Source organism: Haliotis cracherodii, unplaced genomic scaffold, assembly GCF_022045235.1.
Source record: "Haliotis cracherodii isolate W230 unplaced genomic scaffold, xgHalCrac1.p SCAF_1, whole genome shotgun sequence".
NCBI lineage: Eukaryota > Metazoa > Mollusca > Gastropoda > Lepetellida > Haliotidae > Haliotis > Haliotis cracherodii.
The window spans coordinates 32,047,997-32,057,674 of NW_027266264.1; positions in this window are offsets into that span (position 1 = coordinate 32,047,997).

The following is a 9,678-nucleotide window of genomic DNA, read 5'->3' on the forward strand; positions in this document are numbered from 1 at the left end:
TCAGTAACAATACATGTATGTGATAAAACTTATTTGTTTTTGTATCTGAGTGCATTGACCAACAGAATTTTCACCAATCCCCTAATGAGACGTGCGAATTTTTGTCGAATTCACTCATGCCGGTGCCTTACCGGATTATGAGAGAATAATAATATGGCGTACACATTGCTGTATTTTCTTTATTTCATTATTATTTATTGCAAATTAATTTGCAAATTCACTCAGTGAAATAAGTATGTATTTATACATTCACACTTAAAGAAAGTAGGAAGCACTGTCGGAATAAGTACACAGGTCCGATTTCATGGCCTTCCAATCTCGTCTTCAAGGAATCAAGTTTCCACCGAATATCCTTTTTCAATTATTTTCTTTCTTTTTTTTGAGTACACAAACAATAAGTTTAAGAATATAGTTCACAGACATACTCAAATACATACAAGTTACAAAGTATATCTATGGATAATAACAAACAAAACTATTCCAGTGTCCGGATAGCAAGATATCTTTGTTGGAATTGTGTAAGTTCGTGGGTTTATTCGAATAGATGGTGACAGAGTGACCAAAATGTTATGAACTGGTGTATTTATTTACATTGTGAATATTATTTTTCTGTCGATGTGATATGAGTTGGTTATTTCTTGTTTGATGTGTTCGAAATTTGGTAGGGATTCGGAAATGTTTGATTTCAATGTGTTTTGCTTTGTTACAGTTATAATATGATTTAAAACATCATTTCGTTTTTCTTGATATCCTAATAAAACTGTCAATTTTGAAAATTCTAGCTCTATACTACTAGTTTTGCCGTTGATCCATTTTGCAAGGTTGTTCCAGACTTGTTTTACAATTTCAGAATCAAAGAACATGTGCATTAATGTTTGTTTTTCTCGTTTACAACATTTGGCAAAGAAATGATTCTTTATATTCCATTCTATACAGCAACTCGTTTGTTGGTATAATTCTTTGAATAATACTGTATTGGAACCATTTTTGTTTTGAGGACACATTATATTTGTGACGGCGACGATTAATCATTAGCCAATATTTTTCCGTTATGTTAAAGGCAAGATCTAGTTTCCATCTTTGAATATATTTTTGGGATATCATATTTTTGTGAACCTTATTTAAAATATCACCTGCACAATAATATTCTTTCAAATTTACACGCACATATTAATAATATTTTTGGGAAGATCCAGTGGAGAGTTTGCTCACAGAGGGAAGAGGTCTCTTTTCGACTGGAATATATATAGCATCGCTATCCTTTCACATGAGATATGACGACCCACTCAACATGTCCGCGAGTTGCCGTCGTGATTTGAGTAGGTCGATCTCAGCTGAGAAACGTTGCCAACCTGAGATATGCTCCTAATCTCCAGTGCGGAGTGAGATGTGTAACTTCCGCCCTTTTCCTTACACCCAACGTTTCCTCCCCGATAATATCGGATCCCACCTCAGTGCGCGTGGCGTCAGCTCACTGTCAGATGATACGCGCCGGGGTCCGCCCGGGAAACCGTGCACGAGCGACCGGCCGTTTGTTGAGCAGCTGTTCCATCGGATCCAGATACCGAGCAAGAAAATTTCGGATCCTTCCGCGGAGCAATGTTACCTTCGGATCGCTCGCTGGTCATAGGCTCATAGTACTCATCTCGGATCGGTTTCAGGTTAACCAGCGGCTAAGCTCCGTAAATGCCCTGCGCAACTTCACACGCAAAGGTTTGTTTACACATACTTAGTTAGTTGTACACAGCCTGCTCGCGGATCACAATGCAGCTCATCTTAGGCGCATACATCGATTGTACTGGGCGCAGCATAGTATTAGTGACGGCAGCTTGGTTGTGTGTCCACAACGAGGAAGACAGTTGTTTTTGTACTGGCAACTGCCGATCATGCAGCTTGACAAGCTCAGCGATTCCTTGCAGTGACTGGCGATAAAATCAATCCATTCGGGCCTTGCAAATGATATAGTTACCGTATTTTAACGTACTGGTACTCTTTGTTTACGAAGATCCGTTAAGCGATGTTTGTCTTATGACCATGGGAACCTAGAAAATGAAACACACTTACAAGCGTTTTTACAGAACACGACAGAATTTGACAATATCATTTATCTATTATGCAGGAGGCATTTTCTTAACATTTGGTATGGTATTGTAGGAAAAGGTTTTGAATGAATACAAAAGTGACACAGGTCTAAAATTCTCCTTGACGAAGTGTTTGCTCTATTTCCACAGTCTCATGTACATTGTACACAATTCGATTCAACAAACTTCTTGAATCCATCATTACATTATTTTAACAATACTTGTCTTTTGAGAGGATCTTCAGTAAATTTAAGATTAGATATGATATAGTCTTTATTATCCTGAGAGAATGTTCTTGCAATATACGATAATCTCTGCAGCGATATGCACAACAACATGATTAATACAATACATAATAGATATATACACATAATTTTTGATCACATTTATGCAATGGGTGATATGTTTATGTAACACTGATTAAAGAACGACTGTCGTCGTCTGTTCTCGTTTTCGGCACACAGCCGGCGTTCTGAAGATAAAAAATACATATTCAGAGAATGATTCGTGACCATTGTAATTTACTATTTTATGTGATTTTTTTCATAATTTGTTCCTCTTAAAACACACCGAAACAAGACCGAGTCAGTAATTTTATTTGCAATATTTTCAATTTTCATTATTCTTTTCGTTTTGAACGTTCAGGTTCCATACTAGACATCTAGTCTCTAGATCTGAAATGAACATATTCTATATTTTAAAAAGTTAATATTTTCATTAAATAATATTAAGGAGCCAAGAGACTCTATTTTCATTCCCAAATATATTATAGACTTGCATGGGCTGTATGCGACATTTGTTTCAGGGTATGACAGGCTATACGGAAGCCTTTTAGGGCCATTTGATTTTTTCTTGAAATTTCAAGATAATTAGTTGCAATTTCCTCGGTCCGAAAGCAATGAGATTTATTGGAGTGTGATGAGATTTTGCTAATTATCAGAGACATTTCGTCTTTAAACAGTGGAAACTCTATTTGGTTTTCGGTATTTGTGACTCGAATTATGTTGCCGTTAATGTTACTAGATTATACAGATATATCCTCGCATATCATATTTTCGAACATGAATTATTCCACTGCGAATATTGCGCATTGTCAACTGAAATAAAATAACAATTACATTAGTATTTCTGTTCATTGTCGACTTTAGGAGGAATTATTCGCGAGTACAATTATAGAGCGTATAAAGCAGACGTAATGGGAGCTCCCAGTGAACTATACATACATAGAAGGTGATGGGAACTCCCGATGAACTATACATATACATAGAAGGTGATGGGAGCTCCCGATGAACTATACATACATAGAAGGTGATGGGAGCTCCCGGTGAACTATACATACATAGAAGGTGATGGGAGCTCCCGGTGAACTATACATACATAGAAGGTGATGGGAGCTCCCGATGAACTATACATACATAGAAGTTGATGGGAGCTCCCGATGAACTATACATACATAGAAGTTGATGGGAGCTCCCGATGAACTATACATACATAGAAGGTGATGGGAGCTCCCGATGAACTATACATACATAAAAGGTGATGGGAGCTCCCGATGAACTATACATACATAGAAGGTGATGGGAGGTCCGGGTGAACTACAGACATAGAAGGTGATGGGAGCTCCCGATGAACTATACATACATAGAAGGTGATGGGAGCTCCCGGTGAACTATACATACATAGAAGGTGATGGGAGCTCCCGATGAACTATACATACATAAAAGGTGATGGGAGCTCCCGATGAACTATACATACATAGAAGGTGATGGGAGGTCCGGGTGAACTACAGACATAGAAGGTGATGGGAGCTCCCGATGAACTATACATACATAGAAGGTGATGGGAGCTCCCGATGAACTATACATACATAAAAGGTGATGGGAGCTCCCGATGAACTATACATAAATAGAAGGTGATGGGAGCTCCCGGTGAACTACAGCCATAGAAGGTGATGGGAGCTCCCGATGAACTATACATACATAGAAGGTGATGGGAGCTCCCGATGAACTATACATACATAAAAGGTGATGGGAGCTCCCGATGAACTATACATACATAAAAGGTGATGGGAGCTCCCGATGAACTATACATACATAGAAGGTGATGGGAGCTCCCGGTGAACTATACATACATAGAAGGTGATGGGAGCTCCCGATGAACTATACATACATAAAAGGTGATGGGAGCTCCCGATGAACTATACATACATAGAAGGTGATGGGAGGTCCGGGTGAACTACAGACATAGAAGGTGATGGGAGCTCCCGATGAACTATACATACATAGAAGGTGATGGGAGCTCCCGATGAACTATACATACATAAAAGGTGATGGGAGCTCCCGATGAACTATACATAAATAGAAGGTGATGGGAGCTCCCGGTGAACTACAGCCATAGAAGGTGATGGGAGCTCCCGATGAACTATACATACATAGAAGGTGATGGGAGCTCCCGATGAACTATACATACATAAAAGGTGATGGGAGCTCCCGATGAACTATACATACATAAAAGGTGATGGGAGCTCCCGATGAACTATACATACATAGAAGGTGATGGGAGGTCCGGGTGAACTACAGACATAGAAGGTGATGGGAGCTCCCGATGAACTATACATACATAGAAGGTGATGGGAGCTCCCGGTGAACTATACATACATAGAAGTTGATGGGAGCTCCCGATGAACTTTACATACATAGAAGGTGATGGGAGGTCCAGGTGAACTATACATAAATAGAAGGTGATGGGAGCTCCCGGTGAACTACAGCCATAGAAGGTGATGGGAGCTCCCGATGAACTATACATACATAGAAGGTGATGGGAGCTCCCGATGAACTATACATACATAAAAGGTGATGGGAGCTCCCGATGAACTATACATACATAAAAGGTGATGGGAGCTCCCGATGAACTATACATACATAGAAGGTGATGGGAGGTCCGGGTGAACTACAGACATAGAAGGTGATGGGAGCTCCCGATGAACTATACATACATAGAAGGTGATGGGAGCTCCCGGTGAACTATACATACATAGAAGTTGATGGGAGCTCCCGATGAACTTTACATACATAGAAGGTGATGGGAGGTCCAGGTGAACTATACATAAATAGAAGGTGATGGGAGCTCCCGATGAACTACAGACATAGAAGGTGATGGGAGCTCCCGGTGAACTACAGCCATAGAAGGTGATGGGAGCTCCCGGTGAACTACAGACATGGAAGGTGATGGGAGCTCCCGGTGAACTACAGACATAGAAGGTGATGGGAGCTCCCGATGACCTACAGACATAGAAGGTGATGGGAGCTCCCGATGACCTACAGACATAGAAGGTGATGGGAGCTCCCGATGAACTACAGACATAGAAGGTGATGGGAGCTCCATCTAAACTACATACGTAGAAGGTGATATGAGCTGTAAATTGTGGATCCTGTGGGTCAGAAAGAGTCTTATAACGCCTTGTCGAGAGACCATATGCACATGTCTACCAATATCAAGTTATGGTCTCTGCAGGTCCATTGTGTTACGATTCAATTTCTTTCTGAGAGTTGCTATTGTCGTTAAAGTCTACGTTGAAGCATGGGAGTAACGATCGTCTTAGCACTAAGCTCGCTTTGTGGAACGGGCCCCTGAGCCACAGCTGAGTACATGTTACACGTGTGCTCAGTCATGTAGGGGGTCGGCGGTAACTAGAGAGACGAGACGACAGTCATTATACAATAAAGCATGTGACTCGCTGTCTGCTTTTAAAACAATGGTTGTCGTCTGTAGTAATGGTTTAAGCCTTTATTCACCATTGAATATACAATGTATGTCGTCAACCACGCTGCTGAAAGACAGTAGACTACGGTCTACTCTAGACAATAATTTGAGATGTCTAATCTCAGACTCAACTTAACAAATTTCTGGGGACTTTGAGTCTCGCAGACTAAATTGACAATATTTTTAACATTTAAAATATCACTAATCAACCTCCTAACTGAAGGAGTGAGTGAGTATGGTTTTACGCCGCTTTTACCAACATTCCAGCAATACCACGACGGGGGACACTAGAAATGATCTTCACACACTGTACCCATGTGACGGGCGAACGCTTTCGCCACTAGGCTACCCGACAGCCCCTCCAAACGGAAGGAAATGGCGTTAAAAATAATTCCAGTTGCAAAATTTTCGGGTGTTTTGAGTACTAATTAACCCAGATCCCCGAGCGTTCTCCCCAGAGCACCTCTGCTTGCCCTGCTAAATCGCCTAGTCTGTCTCTCTCCTGCATCTGCGCCCTTGGATGAGCTTTGTGAGGTCACGGCGACACGAATATGTCGGGTCACGAACTTATATTACCAGGTTTATTGAAGTCCATGACAATGCCACTAAGTCTACGCAGGGAACAGCTAAGCTTAAATTTCTGGGCCGCTTCCCAATCAAACCCTCTCTTCCAAAACTTAATAAACCAAAATATCAGCCCCCAAAACCAAGCTCTAGCTCGTAAACACCCCTCACTTACCCCAATATCCCAAAGAATAACAAACTACCTAAATGAACACCAAATTAAAAATCTTAAACAAAACTGCAAACAATCAAATATTTTCACCCCTAAACTTAAAATACCCAAAATAGACACAACACTAGCTAGCCAAATAAATAAACAAACCGACCCAAACATAGCTAAAACCACCACACTAGCATACATACACGAAAATTGGCCAAATTGGTGTCACATTTACACGGATGGATCTTCAGATCCGACCTCCAAACACAGGTTTCGGAGTCCATACCACACAACCAACTAAAACCACACAATCCTTCCGACTCCCAAACAACCAATCAATATTTACGGCAGAACTAATGGGCATGGACTCAGCCCTCCATAATCAAGAATCCAAAAACCACAAAAAAAATCCTAATACTTACCGACTCCCTAAGTGGACTACAAGATTCAAGATTCTTTATTTCAGTATTGGAGGCCTCGTGGCCCAGAGTACAATACATTTATATCTAACTTATTTGTGGATCTCACACAGTTGATTTACAATGTTTCCATAATATGTGACGTAATACATACTACATAATTATGTTTGTTTGTTTCTTGTGTTTTTCAAATTTCTCTTTAGGTACAAAGCAAGACCTTTGATTGTTGAATGTGTTGTAGAGGACATTAGTTCAATTAATTTTTGACGAGAAGGATGTTTATGGTAATACTGTGGAATAAATGTGTTTCTACTTTGCTTATAGTATGAACAGACTAGTACAAAATGGTACTCGTCCTCTACAACTAATTCATCACACTGGTCACAGTATAGCATCAGCTGATCAACATTTGTTTTCGCATTATTTTTACTATAACGCAGTTTTTGTATTTTCAAACTATGCGAAAGAGTGCGGAACTTAGCAAATACACAGATCAAGTCTTTATCTAAAACACCCGATGTGATATACATCTCTGGCGCTAGTAATGATTTGTATGAATTATAATGTGACAGGAAATGTGAGCTGGTAATCTTTTGAAACCATTTCTGTATCTCCATATCTACACATCTCTGTTTAAACATAGTTATGAAACCCTTCGTGTTTCCACAATCCTGAGCAATCCAGACATAACCAAAACCTGTTTGAAATAACAACATCCTGACATGTGAAACCCAGTTCAAAGCCCCAATCGCATCGTGTGACTGTAACATTTTATAACAGGCATAGGTGTAACGCTTCGGATTCATAGTGGACTACACAAGCCCTCCAAAACAAAAATACCAAAAAAAACGACCTAAATTAATAAATCAAATACTTAAAACCTCCAACGACCTAACTAAGTCAGGCAAACAAATAACCTTCTTGTGGATACCCGCCCACGTAGGAATATACGGTAATGAAAACGCCGATAAGGCAGCTAAACTATCACTCAAAATCCCAGAAATAAGCTTAAACTTACCTATCTCAAAATCAGAAATTAAAAGCGTAAACAAGCAAAGAATCATCAAAAAATGGCACAACCTATATCTAAACTCAAATAGCCAAATAAAAAAAGTACTCAGCAAACCACTAACCAAACCAAAAATTCTCCATCCATCAAAAAAAAATCGACAGAGTAATCACTAAACTCCAAACAGGACACACCAACCTAAATAACCATTTAAATTTTAAAAAAACAACCATACTACGGGTAACTGCCCACACTGCAAACAACTAGAAACCCCAGAACACGCACTCATCAACTGCACACACTACCTAACACATCGAACCGCATTACAAACCACCCTCAATCTAAACAAGACTCTCACTCTAGAAGCAATACTAAACCCACAAAATAAACTAGAAAACTTCAAGGCCTTAGGCGTATTCTTAATCAAAACGGAACTAATAAAACGCATCTAAAAACAATATAATCTACCAAATCAAAATTACATAAACAAACAAACATCCACCATACCCAGCTCCCTTAGTTCTCCTCCCTAATCCCATCGGCATCTATTCCAAACCTCAAAATTCCCAAATTCTATATAAGCAACCCCTAAAGCCCCTTTTTGGGTTGCACACACCACTTTCGCCCTTTCGGAAACACATTAAATGGCCTGGCCGGGCCCGTGTGCGAAATACGCATCAATAGGAAAGCGCACGTTAAATCTCCAAAGTAAGTAAGTAGTCCATGACGGCAAGTATTCTGGCCCCCAGCCCGGTGCAGTATGTCGATCTGTGACCTATTTGCACTCACACCTAGTTTGGTAAATTTCCCCAGTATCTATACACATGTGTTCCAGTTTAAATATGGCTTAGTTCGTGCCGATACATTTTTCATAGGCCGTTTGCCTACTGACATGACAAGTGGATATGGGAGCAATGCCACCGGGATTTCTTCCCAATATCCCTTAAACCTGTTAAAAGGGAAACAACACTCCAACTTTCAGTCGCCTAGTCGGGGCCATTTTAATATGCCCATGTGAACACAAGAAGGCATATCAGTTGAAATAATAGTTCATGATAAGACAATTTTGAATCCGCGAAGAAGAAGCTCGTCCATATTTCAATACTTTCGAACTTGGAGTGTTAATTGTTTCCCTTCAAAACATTACCGTATTCGACGTAATAAGCGCCCTGCTCTAATAAGCGCCCACGGCGATATTTGCTGATATATTGGCTAGTGAACAAACCCAATTTGCATCCCTTCCGATTGACCAATGTACACAAGACTTATTTATTCGGTATAATACGCACTCGTGTGTTATATGCACCCTTATTTATGGGCAATTAAGATCTGGAAAATATATCTGTCGTACATAAACATTTCAGGCTGTCAGCATAAACAACGAAATTTATCTTTCATCTATGTTTTTCTTCTCCAAAATAATATTCTAATAAAAGCCCCCTATTTCTAATTTTGAGAGCGCCCCGAACGCTTATTACGTCGAATACGGTAAATAAAGTCGGTCAGAACAACAGAGGCATTATCTGGACATCTCCACTGAAAGGAGTGTTCAGTGACATGATTTAGCAATAAATTTAAGCGAACCATGAAAACAAGCGTGCCTGTTTTGAGGACATACGTCCTCTGACATGTACTTTATGATTAATGTATCCGTTTAGAAATGACCTACAAGGTAAGTGATGG